We start from the raw sequence: 24158 nt of genomic DNA on the forward strand, positions 1-24158 counted from the left end.
ACCACTCCAACACTCCAAAACTATGTTAACATACTTTTTTCAGAATGCATTATTTTACTTAAAGAGTATTTTGATGCCTAACAGGTATTTCCCCCAGTAACCCTTCTAGCTATTCATAAAAATTAAGTTCTTTGTATTAGTGAAATACAGCCTAACAAATACCATTGGTTGAAATATTAGAAATATCGATACTTTCATTTAAGTAAGTTTTATTTCAGTAAGTCTTGTTCAAAGACTTACTTTTTAAAATCTTCAGCATTGTTTTCTATGCATCTTCTAACAGCACTTGCTGACAAATAAATGTGATGTAGTTCATTGCCCCTTATTTTTTATGCATTCTTCAGCCACTTTGGCTCAAGGCACATCACACACCAAGGGTAAGGTTCATCCTTAAGGAAAGTGAATATAAATCCACATTTCAAATAGACTTCTTTATTATTTTTGGCTGACTTATTGTCAAATATGATTAAATCATCATTGCCTTTACTTTGTAATATAGGGGACAACATGTTCATAATATGTATTACAGATATTCTTGTTCAAATATGCTTGACTATTATTCTATCTTTATTCAATTTTTTCAGTCAGTTGTCTGTTTTGTAAGAGTTAGTTAAAACTGGATAATTTAATCTGTGACTCCTCATAACAAGGCACAAATAAAATTCAGTACCCTCAAATCTTAGAGCAAATCAACTCCCACTCTCCCTTCAGGATGCTTTGTATAACATACAATGCATGTGAATGATACTTTGACATTGCCAGCAACAACTTACATACTAAACATTAGTAACCTTTAACTAAACATTAGTAAACTTTAACCTTTGTTTTGTTAAATAAAAAATACCCATAAAAGTTTTGATATCTTCTCAAACCCTAATATGTCCTCTTGCATATTTCCTAGGGCACATGCCCACTATTTTTGAGACCACTGTTCTACAGTATGGGCATTGGACTCAGATCTGAACAATACTTACTGGCTATGTATCCTTCAGCAAGTTACTTATCCATGTCTTTGTATAGTTAATCTATAAAATGAGAATAAGAATAGCTATCTCATAGAATTGTTTTGATGATTATATCAGATTGATAAGAATAGAGTATTTGTTAAGCACCTACAAAGTGGAAGGCATTATTCAAAGCCCACTGAATGCATTAATTCTTGAGTACAGTGTCTATACAAAATGAACACTTGATAAAAAATTAGTTCTATTTCCCAGGAAAGAGAAACATTAATTGTATAAAATCAAGAATATTTATTAGGGCAAAGAGAGTTAGTTGTTTACATGCTTATCTCTTCTATAAAATTTCAAGTTTCCTGGAGGCAAAGTTATGTTGTAGCCATCCTTATATCTTAATAGAGTGCAAAATAGAATGCTTTCAATATATTAAGTGCTCAATAATTAAATGTTGAATAAATGTACCTAGGGTGCCACCATAACTTGCTGTTTATTGTTTGTAAAAATTCGGGCAACTCTATTACTGACAGGAATGATCAATTAACTGTACATGCATTGCAAAACGTGCTATTGTTTTTATACATCCTCCATTATACCTTTGCAGTAAGGATAACACTCTCCAGAGTTTTTGAAAATACCATAACCCTTATTTGTACAAACAGATGTAAAGTAAGATATTGATAATCTGAAAGTAATTTCTACTTGGATTTTGAAATGTGTTTCTATATTTATATTAGACTATGAATATGCCTAATGTTCTATACAAGAGAATGCACTTGCAACAAAGTAAGCTACACTATGAAAAGCTGACTTAAAAGTTGAATGTAGTTTGGTTTCTGTGATCTTACCCCTTTATTTAACTCTTGTGTGTAACCTACACCACTTTGATTACTCAAACTACATGGAACTTTCCATTTCTCAAACCCTCCCCAGAGGATAAGAAATGTTTAAATGTTGATTTTCATGGAGATATTTTCTGTATAAAGCAGGCAATTCTCATCAGTGAATTTGAAATCATGACTGCCTAGGTACTATAAAAAATCAATTAAAAGACATGAAATACACCATTTGCTTAACTAAAGAATTTTCATTTTTTGTATTTTATTCATTTGTGAAATGCATTATAAACCATTAATGTTCTTCATAACTTTTTTTTTCCAGATAAGTGACCTGAGGTAGAGAAAAACCAGCCGATGATATACTTAATCACATGTGAAATCTCATGAAGTTTTCTACCCAACTCACAGTGCTGTTATAAAGAAAAAATAAGCAAATCATTTTGAAATATTTAGAGAAAGTAAAGGAGGGAATAATAAATGTAAGGCATCACTGTATCTTAATGAGAACCTGAAAGATTAGCTTTCCATCTTTCTCTTCATCATTCACGAATGGTACACTCCATCTCTTTTTAAGTGTACAGAAGGAAGGGTGTTTGGGTAGAAAGAACATGGGCTTTAAAGTCAAACAAGTCTGGGTTTGAATCAAGCTTCCACGTTCACTAGTTCTGACCTGAAATAATTTACTCATTTTCCTTGAATTTCAGTTTCCTCATTAGGAAAAATTGAGCAAAAATATTCAATAAAAACAGATATAAAGTGTTTGACTTCTACTGAAAATTCATTAAATGATAATCCATTTCCTCCTTTTATTCCTAAACCAGAGGTTCTCAATTTTTTTTTTTTTGGTACTATGGATCTCTTCTAATTAGCAATGATTCACATCAACAATTTATATTTATTTGTTTATCACATAACAGTTTAAAACATTTCTTCACATCAAGCATTGAATTTAATTTTCACTGCTACCCTATGAAATAATTTGACATTATCCTAATTTTGTGCAGTAATAAATTGAGCTTCAAAGAGAGTAAATAATTCATATAAGATCTTGCATGTAGTAAGTTACAAACTGAAGTTTCACCTATCATTCCATCAAGTCTGGTTACCCAATTACTAAAAAAAAAAAAAAAGTCCTAGCCAGAACTAACAAAACAAAAAGAATATTTTATACTAAGAAAGTTAAATCTAATGATAATACATATTATTAAAATATTTACCTAGGCCTAAAGTGCAGTAAGGACGTGATCACATTATTATCACTAGTGGTACAGTTCTAGTGGTATAGCCAAATATTTTTGCAACACTTTTTTTTGGTAACACTTTCCTAGAAAATAGCTTTTTATGAAAAAACAGTGAATTAACAAATATACACCCATATGAAAACTTATAATAGCTAGTCTGGTTGTTCATGGTGGAGAATGACTTTCAAATAAAATTTAGAGTGTAATTTTATATTTTTCAGTAATACACTAAATTTCCTCAGTAATCAACACATTTCTTCCTAAATGATATTGTAAGATGAGTAAGTTCTGGGGATAGAAAATGTACAGAATAGTGATTAGAGTTAATAATACTGTATTGTACATTTGTAATTCGCTAAGAAAGTACATCTTAAGTGTTCTCACCACAAAGGAAAAAAGGAAAAGGTAACTATGTGAGGTGATAGGTATGTTAATTACCTTGGTTGTCGTTATCATTTCATTATAAATATATATATATTAAATCATCATATTGTACCTCTTTAAAAGAAATCATTTTGTACAATCTAAGTATACACGTTTTGTCAATCATAACTTATTAAAGCTGGAGAAAAAATTAAAATAGTACAAAGTACACATAATCTTTTTTAAAAAGCTATTGTCTCTGAGTACTAAAACCATACTTTTTTCTATACACTTTTCTATATTTTCAATACTTTCTATGTAGTACATATATTATTTTTATAGTTATAAAATAACTTAATAATTACCTACTTATCAAAAAAAAAACCCACAAAATAATATTGGAAAAATAGCTATGTCTAAATTGGGTGGGCCATTAAAACAAGATCACCATTTCACCCAACAAACTCTGAAAGAACGGCTGATTAATCACTTGGATGACTTCAGACTCTCAAAACTACACTTAAAGACTTAATTCTTTAAACCCTTACATTCCCTTGTATCTGTTTCTTGCTTATTAGGAGGAAATAGAGCATAAAAATTAAAGGTATGTGGATTTTGGATTCTGACTGCTTAAGTTAAAATCTTGGCCCTACTACTTTAGACAAATCCCTTAATTTCATTAAGCCTTTTGTCCTCTTCTTTAAATTGGGGGAAATAAAAGTAACTATAGCACAAGATTTTTGTAATGATTAAATGAAATATTACAAATATTGGTAATAAGCAAACTTTATCAAACATTTTACCGTATAATGAACACTATGTTAAACATTTTACATATATTATCTCATTTAATAATCACAAAACCCTACAAGTAAGTACTATTATTATCCCTTTTATAGATGAAAAAAGTGAGGTCTAAGGTCCCTTGACTAATACACTAAACCAGGATTTAAATCCAGCAGACTAATTCTAAATATAAACCCTTGGAAGCTAAATTCAATAAGCTCAATGCCAGGCACACAGTAAGCATTTAATAAATCTTGGCTTGTGTTTATTTCTACTTTACCCAAGTGTCAATTTCTTATTTAACAGTTCTAAATTGAATGAAGTAGCTCTCAAATATTGCAACTTCAGGATTCCTTGCTCTTACCCTACTCAACACCATTATTCTAAGAAAGAATTTTTAAGGCAGTGAAAATACTCTGCATGATATTATGATGAGGAATATAAGACACTGTACATTTGTCCAAACCCATAGAACAAGACCAAGAGTGAACCCTAAAGTAAAAAAAATGGACTTTGGGTAATTATGATGTGTCAATGTAAGTTCATGCTTGGTAAAAATAAATAAATAAATAAACAAACAAATAAAGTACTATTTGGTGAGTGATGATAATGAGGGAGGCCATGCATATGTGGGAAAAGGGTATATGGGGAATCTCTGTACCTTCTCAATTTTATTGTAAAACAAAAACTGTTTTAAATATATAAAGTCTTTAAATGTAATGTGGTACCCTGGATGGGATCCTAGACCAGAAAAAGACATTAAGTAAAAAATAAGGAAATCCAAATAAACCATGGACTTTACTTAATAATAATGTAAACACTGTTTCATTAATTGTGGCAAATATACCATACTAATACAAAATATTAATAAAAACTGGATATGGGATATATGATAACTCTGTCCTATGTTCTCATTTTTTTCTATAAATCTAAAACTGTTCTAAAAAATAATATCTATTTGCAAAAATTCAATTAAAAAAGTCAACAGAAGTTGTTTGGGGAATGTAAACATATAAAATGAAGACTTGATGGGATGTGACCACCAGGATGCATTTAAGTCAGAAGGGCAAATGACTTAAGAGTGTCAGGGCCTTAATCTAGGAAAGGCATTTTTAGAAAAGTAGTTTTGAATGGTTAAAAGTCCCCAAACGGCAAATTAAAGAGAATTTCAGATTAGAAGCTTTTAAAAAGTAAAATAATTACCCAGAGTCATCAAGCTCATTCATGGAAAGCTGGGACTAAAAACTCTGGACTCCCAATCCGGTGCTCCTTCTACTATAACGGATTGGCACACTAGAACATGTTTGACTCAAGGCAGTAATTAAGTAAACTGAAGGGGAAAAAAGCGACAAAATGGAAAACCTTTGAATCAGACTCAAATATTCTTGTTAGTATGGCAAGGGACAGCCACAAATAACTTTAACAAGAAGAGAAACAAAATAGACTAGACATCTGACAAAGAATGAAACGTGAGAATTAACGGGAAGTGATGGCAGGCTCCCCGGCTGGTAGTTTCAGATCTGAGTTTTGCCTTTCAGGTAATAATTCAAAGTGCTTAAAGCCTGGACTGACCATACTAAATAAAATAAATTATAACCTGTTGAGATAAGGTCAATTTCATAGTCCGTACCCTGAAGTTCCCGAATTCATATCTAGTTCTAACTGGGCAACAAACCCATCGTTGGTTGGGCTAATTTTATTTTTCTGACTGCATTTAAAAAAATTATTATGAAAATTTTCACTCATACAAAAATAGCATACAATGAAGGAATTCTCTTGTACCCATTATCCAATTTCAATAATTCACAACATTTTACCTTCTACATTTTGCCTAGTCGCCACCACCACCTATTTCCCCCCGGAAGTAATTAAACTGATTTAAGATAAAGAACAGAACCATCTTTGGGAAAAGGAAAAAGAAAAGATGGAAGCAATATTTTCAGTCTGTTACCCACTGAGACTTAAACCAGAAAGGTTCCAGATTGTGAGGCAAATAAATACAACCCAGGGATAATAAAGTGAAAGTCTGTTAGTAGGGTAGTCTAAATATGTTAGTTGACAATCAATGGAACTATTTTCTATGTGGAATGAGGATATTTTAAAGAACTATTTTCCAACTTCAGCTTGACACAAGGAAGTGGGGCAGGAATGACTGTAAACCTTCACTGAGATTATAGTTTCTTAAAGATGAGTTTAGCTTTGAGGAACACAAAATTTGATTTCATCATGTTTACATTCACACAATCACAAACCTTCCATATTCCAATAAGCACCTATAAAAAGAATAGTTGGCTCTATTGACAAAATTTCAATATCACCAAGACTCAGTTAATTTTGAAAGTTCAGTTTATTTTTATAGTAAAACATTTTATTTCCCATGAAGTCTCTATGTGCTTGAGAGTTTTCCCATTTTTAGATTTTAAATTTTTAAATTAGAATATAAAACGACTTTGTCAAGTTCAGTGGTCTTTTGTGATTTTTTTTTAAGATTTTATTTATTTATTTGACAGAGAGAGACACAGCAAGAGAGAGACACAAGCAGGGGGAGTGGGAGAGGGAGAAGCAGGCACCCTCCAGAGCAGGAAGGCCGATGCGGGTCTCGATCCCAGAACCCTGGGATCAGGACCTGAGCCGAAGACAGACGCTTAACGACTGAGCCACCCAGGCACCCCAGTCTTTTTGTAATCTTAATGAAAGTATATATTTCTGTGCCCTGGAGGACTCTTCCACGCATTTAGAATTTCACTTCAGTTTCTTGTCTAAATATTGAAGGCAGAGACTATTAGCAGCTAGCTGTGCGGCAAATACATCTAAAACATCTTCATTGAAAAGATGAACAACATTATGTTGAACTGTTTCAATTTTCATCATGAAACAAAAGGCAAAAATTAGCAGGTAGAGATGGGAAATGACGAGAAAAGGGAAGTTAAAATGAAATAACTAGCAAGGTCCAACTGAAGTTTTAAACCATGTATCTAAATATCAAGATAGGTGGGTGTTTTGGCAGGAGGCGTGGGGTGGGCTGGACAATGAGAGTGTCTGCTGTCTGAGCCAATAAAGCTGCACTGGTTTTGAAAAATAAGTAAATACATATGTAATTATCAATATACACATTCTCCTTCTCAAATGTGAACCCTCCCATTTGACTTTTGATTGCAAATGCAATGAACAGAAACTAATTATTTTCTCCATCTTCATTAGCAAAATGTTAACATGTAGTTGTTTCTTGCTCCCCATTCTCTAATCTTAAACTATAAAAATGTCCTCAATCAAAAAATTCCTTCCTATGTTTCATATAAATTAAGCTTTATCTATACAGTCCTATATCTCTGAGGATATCCTTAGTTCTCTGTAGATTTTAATTCAGTCAAAAGTTTCACAACCTCATAATGGTTTATATGCCCTGTTTCTCCAAAAAGTCTCTGCTCAGGCTTTTCCAAAGAGCATTTGTTTATAAAGACCATCCACATATTGATCCTATTCTTCATTCTTTCTGACCATAGATCCTACAATTGCTATGCATTCTAATATATTTCTGCCCCTCATAGGTTATATCCCATTTTAAGCATGTCAAGTGTCCATCCCCTGCTGACAATCACCTTTCCACTCACATAGCTTTCCTAGATCACTTTCCAACTAATGCTTACCCCTCTAAATTCTGCTTCCCTACACACTAATTTCTAATACCAAATACCCACTCCTGAGGCGAAAATATATCGGTTAAAGGTAAAGTCCTAGTAATTCATCTCAAAATTCCAATCATCAATGAAAAACATGTATGATTTTCCATAAAGTTCTAACTCTTGCTCCTTCTAAATGATCTGTCATAGGCTAGTTCTGTGTGCTGTGCTATCCTACATTTCTCCCTGTTGAATCCACTGTGACTCAGTGAAGGTTCTTCCCTCTTCTTTCTTAAATCTATATCCCCAAAGATATCTGGCCAGCACACAGTAAAAATATTAAAACTCTCATATATCAGCTCTTTGTCACCATCTCTTAATATTTTTGTGAGCACCCATTTTCATTCCATCCCACAGACACTTCTCCTTAACATTTGCCTTTCACATAATTTAACAAATACCTAGAACAGCAGATTAATAGTTGAATATGTTTTCATATATGAGTTATTAGTAAAACATTATTATTTACCTATCTGATTGTATATTTTTATTTTAAAAATCAAAATAGAGACAGAAAATAGGAAACAAAACAAATACACTTCTAGAAACACAAAGGATTAAGAAGGGAGACAGATTAAATTGTCAAAGAAGTGGGTCTTTACTAGAGAATAATTACATTAAGGAGAATACTTGTCAATCCTCTGACAAATACACCACTGTACAAGCTCTGGACATCTGAGAAGGGAAAAAAGCAAATGAGTAAGAGAACAGAAAGCTAAATTATTACTATTTCATTATTTTTTTATAGTTCATGCTTTTTTGTATCTTTTAATGTGGCTTACTCTGGAGTTGATTTTTGTACATTATGTAGAGGTTAAAGTGTAAGTTGTTTTCTAAAGGGATAAAAATTAAGATTTTTCTATTCATTAGAATACCCTAAAAGAAATGAAAAGACAAGCTATGAATCAGGAAAAGAAATTAGTATCTAGAATATATAAAGAACTCATGCAAATCAATAAAAGGCCCACAAAATATTAAATGAAGAAAATGGGCAAAAGACATGAACAACTATTTTACAGAAGAGAAAACACATATACATGTTCACAGCTTCATAGTCAACTAGAAAATGCAAATCATGACCACAGTGAGATATTTTTTATCCACTCAGGTAGCAAGAATTAATAAATCTGACAAAATACAATGTGTAAAACACAGATATCTTATATATCATTGGTGAGAGTATAAATGGGTAATACATTTTGGAAAAATAATTTAACAGTCTCTTGCAAAGTTGAGCAATTATATACCCTATGATCCAGCAATTCCAATCTCAGTATATACTCAAGAGAATGTCTTGCAAACATCACCAAGAAACATACACAAGAATGTTTATACCAGCACTCTTCATATTAACAAAAAAATGAAAAACAACCCAAATGCCCACTAACTGGAGAAAGGATAAATCTTTTGGCATTGTCATAAATATCATATAAAAGTGAAAATTAGCCATATGAATTATAATTACTTACAAAAACATGCATGTGTAATCTCAATAACTTAATGTTGAAAGATAAATACAACATATTAATATATTTAGTCACAACTTTATAAGTGGTATAGCTATATATATTATTTTTTGAAAAAACAATGGAAAATAAACACAAAATTCAGAACGGTGGTTACTTCTGGTTGCGAAGTATTGATGAGAGTAGAGGAAGAGCATACAGGTGGATGTAAATTGTTAATGTTCTAATTCTTTGGTCGGATCTTGGGTTCACAGGTATTTATTTTAATTAAAAATAATGAATGAATGAATGTAATAAAAGAGGATAATAAATGGAACAATGACTTTGAATCATAATTAGCCAATTCTGTGTACCTAAAGTCCACTTGAAAAATGACAACACTTTAACAATACTTTTCAAACTTTAATGTACATTCTTGAGATTTTATTAAAAATGAAGACGATGGGGCACCTGGGTGGCTCAGATGGTTAAGCGTCTGCCTTCGGCTCAGGTCATGATCCCGGGGTCCTGGGATCGAGTCCTGCATCAGGCTCCCTGCTCCTTGGGAGCCTGCTTCTCCCTCTGCTTCTCTCTCTCTCTCTCTCCCCCTCTGTCTCTCATGAATAAATAAATAAAATCTTAAAAAATATATATTTTAAAAAAATGAAGACGATAATTAATAGAACTGCGTGGAATTTGAGAGTCTACATTCTAAGCTCCTACATGTGGATGCTGCTAGTTTTTTTTTTTAAGATTTTATTTATTTATTTGAGAGAGAGAGAATGAGAGATAGAGAGCACGAGAGGGATGCTGCTAGTTTTACAGACCATAATCTATACTATCCACTGATTTCCAAGTATGAAGTACAATGAAAGTTAAAAAGATTGATATACTCAAGGCAACAATAAATGTAAAGCCTGTCATGTAATGGTTTAAACAAATAAGCATTATTTGGTCAAATTAAAAATCACTTAAAAACAAAACAAAAGAGAAACAGAAAAAAAATACAAATAACCTTGGTTTTAAGATTGAGCATCAATGACTCAATAAAGTCAGAGACTTGAAAGGATAAACTAAATAAACTGACCTGACCACTGAATGGAATGACAGGTACCATGTTTTGGAAAGTTGATTATGCTATTAAGAAATAATGATTTGGGGGGCACCTGGGTGGCTCAGACCGTTAAGCATCTGCCTTCAGCTCAGGTCATTATCCCAGGGTGCTGGGATCGGGTTCCCTGCTCAGGGGGGAGTCTGCTTCTCCCTCTCCCACTCCCCCTGCTTGTGTTCCCTCTCTCGCTGTCTCTCTCTGTCAAATAAATAAATAAAATCTTAAAACAAAAAAAAAAAAAAAAAAGAAATAATGATTTGGTTACACCCCATCCCATAGTGAAGCAGAAGATATTGATAAAAGATACTGGAATTCAGAGTTTACTTTGAAGTGAAAGAAACTTCCTTCCTAAGTTATAAGAAACTGAAAGTATATTAAGAATTAAGGAAAGATCACTTTGGTTTCTTTAGAATGAGAATAAAAGTTTACTTAAAGATTCCCTCGCTGTTCTCCATCAAACTACAACCTGTATTTGAGGGAGTAATCACTGGTGATTAGAAATTTTCTTGAAAGGAGGCAGAAAAACAAAAGATGACTTCAATGGCATATACGTCCAAGAATGCATGCAGCATATTCTAAAAAGTACTTCTACTGCTCTAGCAACACTAGTATTGCTAAACAAGAGTAGAGAGATATATTTAAAAATACCATAATTTCTGTTAATTTCATATTTAATAAAGATAATACACAGAAAATACAAATATGCCTGATTAGAATGAGTTCATTAAGTGAAATACATGGTATCAAAAAGAATCAATTCAGGTAGTTTTTACTTCTAGTGCTGCAGAAGGTCTATTCAAAGAAATGCAAAGATCGTTATCTCTTTTAAGATCTACCTTTTCAGCTTTCTTATAATACTGTCTCCATTACTAGAAGAACAGTAGTGAAACTGAAGGAAATTAGACCAGTGAAATCAGAAGACTATTTACAGAAAAAAGAAAAGCCAAATTATTGGGGCAAGAAAATTTTAAAATAAGGATGTATTCTTGGAAAGAGTCAGGTATAAAAATATATTTTGACTTAGAAAAACACATTCACATATTCCATTTTCTCCAAACTAGAACTTAGGTGTCTTTAATAGTATTCTACAGTATAGATTCTAGAAAATTAAGATTATACTTATGTTTCTATAAAAAAGAATGTGAATGTGTTTTTTGTAGTGTTTTTTCTAACTAACAAATTATAATGTAGGTATTTCCTGATAGTTGCATACCCTCAAAAATTAGCCAATGGCAAATTTGGTGTCTGGCAACTAAAAGATAATAAAGATTTTACTATTTAAAGTGTTCATGCTATAGTCACTAGTAATTGCAGCTATAAATTACAAGAAGGGAATTTGTAATAAAATATAACAACAGATTACACAGCTGTGCTTAGCTGTTCAAGGCCAATTATTAAGTCAAAACACAATGCAACATTATCATTATGTACAGATGGGATGAAGGCCCAGACATCCCACAAAACATTAATATCTCTATATTAGAAGAAGAGGTCATCAGGAGATATACCTGAATAAACAGTTTCCCACAATCACCAGGAAAATAAAGAAATTCTGGAGACTCATCTTGGACTTTAAGAAATGAAATGTATTCACACCTTCTATGGATCCCACTGGTTTGTCTGTCTGAGGCTTTGATAGCTTTATCAGTAATATGTTCTATTATTGAAATGTCGAGAGGCTTAACGTCAAACATGCAACTTGAAATATATATAATATAAAATATATCTCTTAAATATAAAATATGACTGCCTTCAGATTTTCATTATCATCATTTTTTGCACAATGCATTGTTTTTCAAAGCACTTAAATATTTATTACTTCACTTGACCTAAAGGCTGTGTGAAGTGAGGAAAATACACTCTTTTAAATACTAAGATTCTTGACCCAGAAGTTATTTGCCTAAAAATCATATATGCCAACTTTTAGTTTTTATTTTTAAATACCTTTAAATGCTTTTATTTCCACATTTGTTACCCTGTTAAAATCATTACTGTACCTAAAATATTATGTCAAGTCAGCAGGTATTTAATAAGCAACTTCTATGTGCAAGACTTCCAATCATGCATAATTGTTGTTATAATTAATTTTTAACACTGACAGGGGTAATATTAAAAATACTTTAACAACTAACAACAGAAGGTACCAACCAAAGAAAATGAACACTTGAACAAATTGAAATATATCACCTAAGTTTTAGTTTTACCAAAGGATATCGGCTGCATGTCAGCCCTGATACGGACAGGACTCATACTTTGATTTGATCTCAAACTACCAATCATTTGTAGACAAGTTTATTTGGCCTGAAATGCTCGATTATCTAAAGACTTCTTAGAATATGTAGAAAATTGTGGAAGTATGTAGTACAAAATTAAAGAAATTGTAAATGTAAAGAAAAAAATCACTTTGAGGGTGCCAATATTTAGAAATATGAAGTCATTACCACCAAAAGTTGTCATAGTATTTATAAACATTTTAATTTAATTTCTTCATACATATATATTCAAATTTAATTTATTTTATTAAAAAGCATAAGTGGAATTTTGAACATGCTTTTAGTGCAATTTTTCTTTTCCTGTCATTGCTTCATTGCTTGACTACCTGCTATTCTCCCTCTACATTTCCTATCATCCAAAGTAATCCATTTTAACAATTTGGTATGCACCCTTCCATATTGTTTTCCCTTTGCAAATAACTTTGCTATAAAGCAGATATATACATATACATATCTTACATATAAAACACATATTCAGGGATTTTTGTCATTGTACAAAAATTTAATATTATAAACACTTTTCTATACCTTGTTCTTCTCACTCATCAAATGACTCCTGGAAATTCCTCCAGATCACCTGAGATAATTGTAATTCACATCTTTTGATGACTGCATTATAATTCATGGTGTAAATTTACATTATTTATTAGCATTACCTTGTTAATGGAATTACTTTTTCTTCCACTCTTACCACTACAAACAAGCTGTAACAACTTCAAAATGAAAAAATACATATGTTCTTAAATATTGATACTTATATTTCTATGGGATATATTCCCAAGGATGAGGTCGTTAAATCAAAGAATATTATGAAGTGAAATTTTTAATAGGTGTTACCAGATTGCATTTCAAAATAGTTAACACACACCACATTTCCACCAGTAACAAATAAGTCGCCTTCCCTAAATGTTGAACCTATCAGACTAAGACAAATTTTAAATGTTAAGACATACTACCTCACTGTTACTTAAATTTGTATTTCCCTAATTCCTAGTGAAATTGAGCATCTTCTCATATGTTAACCAACAGAATTTGCTTTTCTATGAATTGTCCTTTCTTTTTGTACTGGATTGTTTCATAACTTTTTTTCCTAACAATATCAAACAGATATTCAATGTTAACATATATTCAAAAACTCTTCCAAATCTTTCATGTTAACATTTATTCAAATACTTTTCCAAATCTATATTTTCCTAACGATTTCTATTATTTTTATATAAAAGGCTTTTATTTTTATGTAATTAAGTTGTTAATTCTTAAACTTTCTCAGTTTTCACTCTTGTTAAAAAGGCTTTAGGGGTACCTGGGTGGCTCAGTTGGTTAAACATCTGGCTCTTGATTTCAGCTCAGGTTTTTAAGATTTTATTCATTCATTCATTCATTCATTCATTTATTTATGTATGTATGTATTTATTTAAGAGAGAGAAGGCCAGAGACAGAGCATGAGCTGAGGGGGAGGGGCAGAGAGAGAGGGAGAAGCAGACTACCCACTGAGCAGGGAGCCCCACGCAGGCTCCATCCCAGAACCCTGGGATCAAGACCTGAGCAGAAGGCAGATGCAAACTGAATGAGCCACTCAGGCACCCCTCCATTCACGTCTTGATCTGAGGGTCATGAGTTCAAGCCCCATGCTGGGCGTGGAGCCTACTTAAAAAAAAAAAAAAAAAAAAAAGATTTTATAAAGATTTTATAAATAGTTTCCTAGATTTTTTAGCAAGTTTTTTGTTTTGTTTTCATGTAAGCCTTTCATCTTTTGTTTCTATGGGAAATGAGTTTTTTTTTCCTATTTGGAAAAAAAAAGTTCCCTAGATGCCTATTACTTCCAGAGAAAACCTACTGATTTTCATTCAATTATCTTCCATCCAACTGCCTTTCAATTAATCTTAGTAATAGAGTTCTAGAATTTTTTAAGGTGCAGATTAGCCAAAAAGACTGTAAGCTCTTCTCTACAACTGTTAGTGTCACCCCTATCATTTGCCTACTATATCAGCTAAGCCCTCCTCGTTAGTGTTAAATAACTGTGATAAATGGTTCCTTATCTAGTTTCTGATGTTAATTGAAATATTTTTAGGATTTACCCATTTTGGATTATATTTCCTGTTGGGTGTGAATGAAAATACTTTATTATATTCAAGCAATTCTACTGAAGATGAATATATTTCTCGGTGATATAATGAACTATGCTGATATATTTCCTATTGTTGACTCATGCTTGAATTCCTGCTTAAACACACACACGGAAAACTCTATGTCCTGCTATATTATTCTTCTGATCTATTGCTGATATTATTTGCTAGTATTTTATACAGAAATTTTGCATTTATTTCATAAGTGAGACTGGACTATAATTTATTTCTGTACAATCCTTATCAGTTAAGTTTTAAGTAAAATTAGGAGAGGTTTCAATATTTTTCAATGACCTAGAATAATTTAAATTACACATCAAAATTATTCCTTTAAGTGACATTTGGTCATCTTTCTAATCTTTTCTATGCTAATAGGTATCTATTTTCTATTTCCTCTTGGGTCAATTTTATAATTTGCATTTTAAAAAAGATGTTCCAGTTCTTATAGGCTTCAAATTTATTGCCAGTTGCATTTAGGTTTCTTTTAAAATTCTTTTCACATTCCAGTTTTATCTACTTTCTCATTCCCAATTAGTGTCTAGTTTTGCTCATTCTCTTTTCCATAAACTTTATTATCATTGAGATAAAATTTACATAACACAAACTTCACCATTTTAACTATGTTAAAGCATACAATTTGGTTGTTCAGTACATTCACAAGGTTGTATAAACATCACCAACTATCTGATTCCAGAATATTTCATCACCACAAAACTTAATCCTATACCCATTAAACAGTCATTCCCTATCCTGCCTTCCCCAGGCCCTGGCAACTACTAATCTACTTTCTGTTGCTATGGATTTGCCTATTTTGGACATTTCATATAAGTGGAATCATGCAATATGTGGCCTTTTATAACTGGATTCTTCCACTTAGCATAATGTTTTTAAAGTTCCTCCTGTTGTAACATGAATCAATAATTCATTCCTTTTTATGGCTGAATAATACTCTATTGTATGGACACACCACATTTTTGTTTATCCATACATACATCAGTTGATGGACATTTGAGTTGCTTCTACTTTTTGGTTACTATGAATAAAGCTGTTAAGAACATTTGCTTTAGGTGAACACAAGTTTTATGTGAACATATGCTTTCAATTATCTCCTGCTTTAAAGAATTGCTGGGCTCGTTTTCTTTTTTGTTTTTTCATCTTCATGTATTGTATTTGTCTTTCCAAAGAACCAGCTTTTAGATTGATTTTGTTATATTTTGTTTTGCATTTCATTAATTTCATCTTTTAAAAATTAATTCCCACTTCCTCTTTTCCCCCCTCTTCTTCTATCTTATTCTTTATTATAATTTCTTAAAGTTAGCAGATTGCCCCCTTTATTTTCTATCTTTCTTAATAATGAAGGCAGATAAGGCTATCAACTTTCCTCTGACTACCCCTCTAGCTATTTTCCATAGATTTTTACATAAAATAGTCTCCTTTTCATTGTTTTTCAAGTGATTTCCTCTTTAACCAGGGTTATGTAGGAGTTTTTAATCTCTAAGTAGTTAATAATTTTTGTTACCTTTTAAATTAAATTCTATTTACACTAGCTTATAATCAGAAAATGTATTCGTAAAATCTTTCTAAAATTCACAAAGTTTTCTTTGTACCTAAATGGAGATGTTCAAAAAAAATATTTAAAGAACATCGAATTTTACATATGTATTAAGTTATTTTTATGAATTATATTCCATTTCTCTTAGTCATTATTTGTATGTATTTAACAGAACTGTCTGGACCTTTCCGGTAGTTGTTGCTTTATGTACTTATTTACTATAAATAAATCTGCTGTATATAGATTTATGTGGGTTATTTTCTTCATAAACTGTGCCTTTTATCAGTACAGTATCTCTTTAGTATCAATGCTGTCACTTTTTTTCCTATTTTCCTTTTGTTTGAATTGGCCTGATGTCTTTTACGTCCACCATTTTACAAAGCTTTCTCTTTAACTTTGTCATAGGTGTTATTCCTGTAATATAATGAGTGGTTTATGTTTTTAAACTCATTCTGACATCTGTCTTTAATAGGAGTATTTTGTCCATCTACATTAAACATAACTGATGCATTTTTTTATCTCTTCTAATTACTTGTATTTTATTTTACATTATTGCTTCCTTGTTACCTTTTTCATACTTTTTTATTTGATCAAGTGGCTCTGCCTTCTATTTTCTCCTTGCTAATACTGAGGTTCTATAGGGTGCACTATTGTAGTCCCTTCTTTACCTCCCTTTTCTGCTCTAATGAACACACTTTTCCCCCACCATGAGATTTTATCCCCTTTTCCTTTCCTCCTAAATAGATGAGATCTTTAGGATACATTCACTTTCCTCCCACTTCTCATCCTTCTGTCTCTTATCTCCACTATTAATTTTCCTCCTCTTTTACTTTCCTCCTGCCCATCCCCTCCATCAACTAAGTTTTGTTTTGTTAAGATTGTATTTATTTGAAATGAGAGAGACAGCATGAGCGGGGGGGAGGGGGGAGGGGGGAGAAGCAGGCTCCCCATTAAGCAGGGAGCCTGACACAGGGCTCCATCCCAAGACCCTGAGATATAATCTGAGCCTAAGCAGACGCTTAACCGACTGAGCCACCCAGGCACCCCCAACTAAGTTTTCATGAGACAGTTTAGTACTTGAAGAAGATTCTTTACAGAAATTTGATCTTTTTATTTCAAAAGTCTGAAGTTATATTTTATTACATATTTACAAGTCATCTATATCACTTTTTTAAAATAGTTTTTATTTTTAATATTACTTAAACTCTATGCCCAACATGGGGCTTGGACTCATGACCCTGACATCAGGAGTCACATGCTACTAATTGACCCAGTCAGGTGCCCCTATCTTTATCTCTTAAATGAAATTATATGCGTGCGTGCACGCACACACACACACACACACACACACACACACACACACACATACACAAAATAACATTAAAATGCTTATTATTCACCACTATATTTCTTTCTTCTTCATCTTGTTCATCTTGAAGTCTTTGTTCTGGTTCATTTGTTGTTTTCTTATAATCTATTCTGAGGCATTTTTTCAGATGGGGTATAGTAATTATATGTTCTGAGTTCTTGATTATCCCTAAATGTATTTCTTTCACCTTCACTAGCAAATGGTAACTTTCGGGGTGTTGATTCTTGGATTGTAGTCATTTTTCCTTTGTAGTCTGTAGATGTCATTTCACTATCTTCTAACTTGCTATGTTGCAGATAAGAAGTTCTATGACACTTTTCTATTTTTCCCCTTTATAGAAACTTGTTCTTTCTATTGAGAGCTTATAAGATAGTTCAATTTGTTGTTAGAGTTCAGAACTTTTATCAAGGATATCCCTATGTGTGTCTTTTCTTTCAATCAAGATCATAAATCAGTAAACCCGGGCACCTGGGTGGCTCAGTCGTTAAGTGTCTGCCTTCGACTCAGGTCATGATCCCAGGGTCCTGGGATCGAGTCCCACATCGGGCTCCCTGCTCAGCGGGTAGCCTGCTTCTCCCTCTCCCACTCCCCCTGCTTGTGTTCCTGCTCTCGCTGTCTCTGTCAAATAAATAAATAAAATCTTTAAAAAAAAAATAAATAAATAAATCAGTAAACCCTTTCAATCCAGACTCTGATCTTTATCTCAGAGAAATTTTCTTCTATCATTTACTTCTCCTCCATCTATTCTTAACTCTCCCTCTATAATTCCTATTATTCACGTTTTGACTTCTGATCTGACCTCAAAGACTCATCCTTTTTATTCAAGATTTTCATCACATTTTACCTCTGTTCTATGCTTTGATATATTTCTTGCACTTGGTCTTTCAGTTCACTAATTCATATTTCAACAGTGATCATGTTGTCCTTCAATTTTTCCACTGAGTTGTTCAATTGAGATTTTTTTTAATTAGTATTTGAAATTCTTTTTGTTCTGAATTTGAATTCCCATAAATGCTTTTTTTTTCCAAATTCAGGTTGCACTTACTTTTGCCAATAGCACTAGTTGCCTGGAGTATGCACTCTCATTTTCCTACCTGATCTTCCTGGCTCCTTCACTACTAGGTCCCCTTAAGTGGATTGTTATTTTTCACTGATAGCTCACTGGAGCTCAGTTCTGGTTGTTGTAACATCCTCAACGGCAGACACACTCAGTGAAATGCAAAGGTAGAATCTGTCAGTTCCCTGCCAAGGCATGAGGAGGAAGATCTTTGTTGTCATAGCTATTTCTTTTCAGTCTCATGGACAGAGAAAACTCAGCCAGCACATTTAGGAACTTTGGCTTATTAGTCATTTGGGGAGACTTAAGATACTTAAATGAGAAATACTGATATTTTCCCCTAGTGGTTCACACATCTCTGAAGCCCAAGCTCTTCTTCTCGATGTCTACTGTTTTTTGATCTTTATCTCTGAACTCCAGTACTGTTCTCTAGTTGTTTGCCCAAGTAAAGTAGAAGTTTCAAAGCAGTGTCTCTGCTTGAGGTGTCATGGCAATTGTATTCAGAAAGGCAGTCACGTTTGGAAGTGAAGGGGAAAATAGCCATATGCGTAGGTTACTTTGTTTTCAGAATCCTTAATTTTAAAAATATTATAGGAAGGGAGGTATGTGGATCTGGGGTGTGTTTGGGACTTCATTACAATGATTATCAAGAATCAATACTTTTCCTCAGAAAGCATATTCCCAAATATATAAAAATGACAATGTGTTCTCTTTATGCTTTTAGATACAGATCCCAAAATATACTACAGCTATTAATCACTTGAAGTAAGCTTTAATGCAATCCCAGCTTTAATTATTTCAGGACATAATTATCTTTTGTTTTAGAAACAACTTCAAATCAATGTGTTGTAGTTTCCATTAGCAGGAAGACAAATTATGACTTTGCCCAATCATGTTAAGTTTCCCAAAATCCAACTAGCAAGTCTTATAAATATGAAAAAGCATGTCAGTGTTACATAGGAATTAAACGTGCAAGCTGCATGGTGGTTTACATCACATTACCATTACCATTGTTCACAGCCCAATAATCTTTTTGCTTTCTAGAAGAGCTAATGATATCACCTAACATTAAAGTGTTTCTCTGGACTAGACTTCTAACAACTTAGATAATAAGGTAAAATAAGCTAAGACTCTATTTTTTAATTGCATGAACTTTTATGAACATTTTTTTAAGAATTAAGAAGCTCATATAAAATGTTCAAAATCTCAATTGCAAGCAAAAAATACTGTGGGCTATTTGTCCTACTATCCAGATAGGAATCATATAGGATATGAAATTTGGGTTTCATCCTTGAATCACTAGGTAATGTAATTCTGTGTATTCTATTCAACACAATATCCTGAATTGATTGTAGTAGATTTGCCTTACCATTGATGGGTGATATCTGATATATTTCTTTTCTGAAACACAGTAAATATAATTTTATATTGAAACTTCTGCCATGACAGAATTTCATTAAGTAAAAGAATGAAAGATCATGAGCATGTATAAAATGTTTGGGTCTTAGAAAAGTACAGAGAAAGCCTATAATAGGTAATAACAATTGTAACAATGCTAAATTTGAACTGGTCAACAGAAAAAAAGGGAATAGATAACCTGGTAAGCAAGGATCCAAGTAATCTTCCTAGGACAGCTACAAAAGAGTCTGATCAACATTGAATCGCTCCAGTGTACCAGGTACTATATTCAGCACTAGGGCTTTAAAGATGAATAAAACATGGTACTTGCCCTTAAAGAAGCGCAGTTCAGTGTAGTATAATTCTAAATGCTACCTTTCCTGAGTGATGAATATCAAAGAATTTCAGTCATGAGTTAAACTGCATATAAAACATGAAACTGAAATTTACTGTATACTGGATGTACCCATTTTTGCATAATAAAACTCATCATTATGCAAATAAGAGAAACAGAGGTATTATGCATAACATGAAATTATAGAAAAGCAACAACCATTTATTTTTGGCTTTTATACACTTTGGAAATTCATTTTATGACAAATGTTGAGAATGTAATGTAGAATATCTGAATCAGAAGAGCATGGACTCCTGTTCATTTTTTTCCATACTATTTGTCAGCTCAAATCACCCATTTCAATACAGTATTGCCTTGTTCTCAACCCTTTACTAGAACAAGAAAGATTATTGAGAGCATGAGTTTTCAAAGGTATTTCTCTAAGGGTTTTATGTATGTATATATGTATGTATGTATATACATATGCATATATATATATGCAAACAACATAATTGTTAAAAAGATTAGGTACCAAAAGATGCCAGAAGAACAAGAACAAGAGTACCCATGACAATGAACCTGAAGGGGAAAAGTGTCATGCATAAACTGAGTATTATCTTTCTACCTTCACAGTATATTTTTCTTAGTGATGTATACATTTAAAAAATACAACATGATTATTATACTATATTTCCTAGTGCACTGAAGAGTCTGAAGAAAAGAGCAGATATTGTCATAAGGAACAGTAAAGACATATAAGTAGTGGTAGAGCACTTTCATTATTCTTTGTTTTCATTCCAATGACCCAACTCATATAATATAGCTCAACAATGAATACTATCTCTTAAAAACTTTTGAAGTCTCTAGTACCTTGTAGACAAAGGGCTTGGCATACATAGCTGTTTGTAATTGGTTTGATGTCTTTAAAATTATTTGAAGTAACAAAAATTCACTTTAAAAGTTGCTATAATTCCTTTTTCACTGGCTCATGTTGACTATACTAAATATAATCCAAACTCATGTATGCTAACTTTACCGGGGCTAATCATTTGAGCCTATTACTCTGACAGAAATGCACTTATCCTATCAAATAAAACTGAACCTTTCTTTCAGTACAGTGACAAATTAAGGAAAAGTTACAGTAACGTAAGAGAAGTCTAGAGTCTATTCCACCTAAGTCTTGTGGAGCCTGTTTAAAACTCCAATACTGCGGAAAGGAGGAGATCAAAAGCCAAGTTACATAATGAAATGAAATAAAATTACAGTATAAGTTATTTCATCATTCACATTCTTAGAAAAGCTAACAGGTGCTTTCTTATATTTGAAAACTGGACAGCAGGCAGCAAATAATGTCCCTGGAAACAGTGATTTCAGAATTGAGTGGCACACACTAGCTACTCAGTAAATGACAGCTATTCTCAGGTTTACCATACAGGTTTCTGTGTTTAACTGCATTTCTTTGTAACAGACCTTAACTTACTGCCTAATTCTTGTTATTGGCGACCATGTTTTTCTGTATGTGCCAAAACCAGGGCAATCTTTGTATCCCAAACTCTGAATGGCCCCTATTTAAGCCAGCTGTTGGTTTCTGAAACAAACATAATGGGACAAACAATATACATAAGGGCCTTCCAAAGTCAGTAGAATCTGTCCACTTTTGAAGATATTGTTTCTGTTCTGCCTCATCCTTCTTTTCTGTATGTTCTTGGTTACTCAATATCTGCTTAGATTTAGTTCTCCTTTTTGACCTCTACCTTCCAGGATTCCCAGTATCTAATGCTTCCTTTGACCTGCTCCTACTCAAGATTTCCTCAGCCTCCTTTAACATGTTACCCAGCTCCACCACTGTCCACAGAACCAAATCAGGCAGCATCTACCCAGTCCAGTCCATCCATTGTAAAACCTTTAGACAAATTCCCTCTCAGCATTTATAATTCTAGACTGGAGAATTATATTTAAAAACAGACTCTACCATAGCAACCATTCCTCCCACTTATAGCTCTTTCACCTTGTGCCCTTCTCTGAAGCCTTCTCCAAATCCACTATGCCTTTCTTGAAATAAAATTACCAGTACTAATCTGGGCAAACATTGAGTGAAAACGGTCCCAGAATAGAGTCATGGTGAGGTGGTGTTTAAGAATTTAGGTTATCTAGAGTTGACTTGAGTTTGAATCCGCAGCTGTTATGTATTAACTGTGTGACTTTGAACAAGTTACTTAACTTTTCTGAGCTCAGCTTACTTATCTTTAAAAATGCCATAATAAAAGTACGTACCTCGTAGGATTATGGAATTAATGGGAGAATATGCAGCTATAACCAATTACTGGTACAGAGTAAGCACTCAATAAATGTTGGCTGCTGTTGTTATTATTGTTTTAGTACAAGAACAGATATATTTTATTTCATTTTCACTATGTTTCCCACCAATAATTTTGCTAATCTTTTGGCACAGTGCCTTTAGAATAGCGTTTACATTAATTCCTCAGTATATGTGCTGGGTTTCAGTTAAGTAATAGTCTAAAATCAGCTTACCTTCTAAATATCCCTTAGAATATTTTCTCCCCTATTTGAATGCATTGAAGCACTCATATCACCTTTTGTGCCCTATGGTGAATCTTAATTTTCTTGCCATTTCTCCCTATTGGCTGGATAGTTGGTAGGCCAGAATAGCTTGGCATTACCTACTATATTGGACAGTTTACATGTATTCTGCCTCTGAGGAGATTTATAAAATGTTTGTAATTAGTACCAGAATATCTACAGCTATGGGTGGGTATAGGTAAGAGGAAGGATCCAGGAATTGTATAGCTTTCTCCAGCTGCTGTTTTCATTTGTGAATAGGTAAAGTATGTGATGTTTGTGAGCCTCTCGCTACCATTCATACGAGCAAAAGAAATGTGAGTCAGTTAAAAAGAAACTGAGAGTGAAATTTTAAATGAAAACTTTGAGGTTATCATTAAATAAGTACCTACAAGTAGGTACATATGAATTGCATATGGCTGTTTGTTTCTATATATGATATCACAGTATTTGCAAGGTCTTTTCTAACACAGATTCTTTCCACTTTTCTTCATCAAATAAGAGTCAACTTTGTCTCCCTTGCATCCTTTCTATGTAAATCTATACCTGGATAGGTATAATGTAGGATCAAAAATCAAATGCAGTAGTTAAAAATGATAATGGCTCCTGATTACTCAGAGTATATTTTTTGCTTGGAGAAGCACAAAAACCAAGTTTATCTTTTTTCTTTGAAGAATAGATCTATTTCTCTATTTTATAGAATTAGAAAATGACTCTGAGTTAATCCATTCTCTTATTACCCACTTTCTCCAGTTATGCAACTCACGTGGAATAAAATGCAAGGAATCCTGTTTATAAATTCTGTTAGCAACATATCTTCATGAGTGAAAATGAGTTCGTGAAAAATTTATGAAAAATAGTAAGTTTATTACAGTTATGAACTACAAAAGATTATAAGTACTTAATTTTTATGTATCTATACTTATACAGATATGCTATATTTGAAAGCAAGTATCACTAAAATGAAACTTGTATCAAGGACTAAAAGCAAAAAGCAAAGTCAAATATTTTACATATGATCTTTTCCAGTGCCTTACATATCACTTCC

General features: G+C 32.7%; 1 protein-coding gene across 20 annotated transcripts in view; it reads right to left on the reverse strand.

Annotated features, from left to right (window-relative positions):
- ZBTB20 (zinc finger and BTB domain containing 20) overlaps nt 1–24158 on the reverse strand; it is a 777345-nt gene that overhangs the window by 746853 nt on the left and 6334 nt on the right. For 2 of the 20 annotated variants that reach the window (XM_073893690.1, XM_073893661.1), the window contains one exon: nt 20168–20199. The exons of 17 other annotated variants lie outside the window; for them this stretch is intronic. The gene's annotated coding sequence lies outside the window, so the exon portion shown is untranslated. Of the gene's footprint in view, nt 1–18835; nt 18984–20167; nt 20200–24158 lie in introns of all 20 variants that reach the window. One more of the 20 variants, XM_073893674.1, reaches the window with a different exon arrangement.

This window comes from Callorhinus ursinus, unplaced genomic scaffold, assembly GCF_003265705.2.
Source record: "Callorhinus ursinus isolate GAN/ISIS: 27379988/994484 unplaced genomic scaffold, GSC_fseal_2.0 scaffold1, whole genome shotgun sequence".
Lineage (NCBI taxonomy): Eukaryota > Metazoa > Chordata > Mammalia > Carnivora > Otariidae > Callorhinus > Callorhinus ursinus.